The sequence below is a fragment of the Gavialis gangeticus genome, unplaced genomic scaffold, assembly GCF_001723915.1.
Source record: "Gavialis gangeticus isolate Ggan-Ray unplaced genomic scaffold, GavGan_comp1, whole genome shotgun sequence".
NCBI classification, from domain to species: Eukaryota; Metazoa; Chordata; order Crocodylia; family Gavialidae; genus Gavialis; species Gavialis gangeticus.
Genome location: NW_017729020.1, coordinates 11,016,777 through 11,016,982, shown reverse-complemented (window position 1 = coordinate 11,016,982; position 206 = coordinate 11,016,777).

Genomic DNA, 206 nt, shown 5'->3' with positions numbered 1-206 from the left:
GAACTACTAAACTGCCAGCTCCTTTCAAGATCTTTCAAGAAGTGTTTTCACCCAAAATAGAGTTGAAAACGCGCCGGGCCTTACTTTCAGAGTCTCATCAATCTGGCCATTATGGGGAGTGTCAGGCAGCTCTGACAGACAAGGCTGCTCTGTTCGAGGGGCCCTGACTCCCACAACCTGTCATATCAAGGGCCTGATCAAATTTG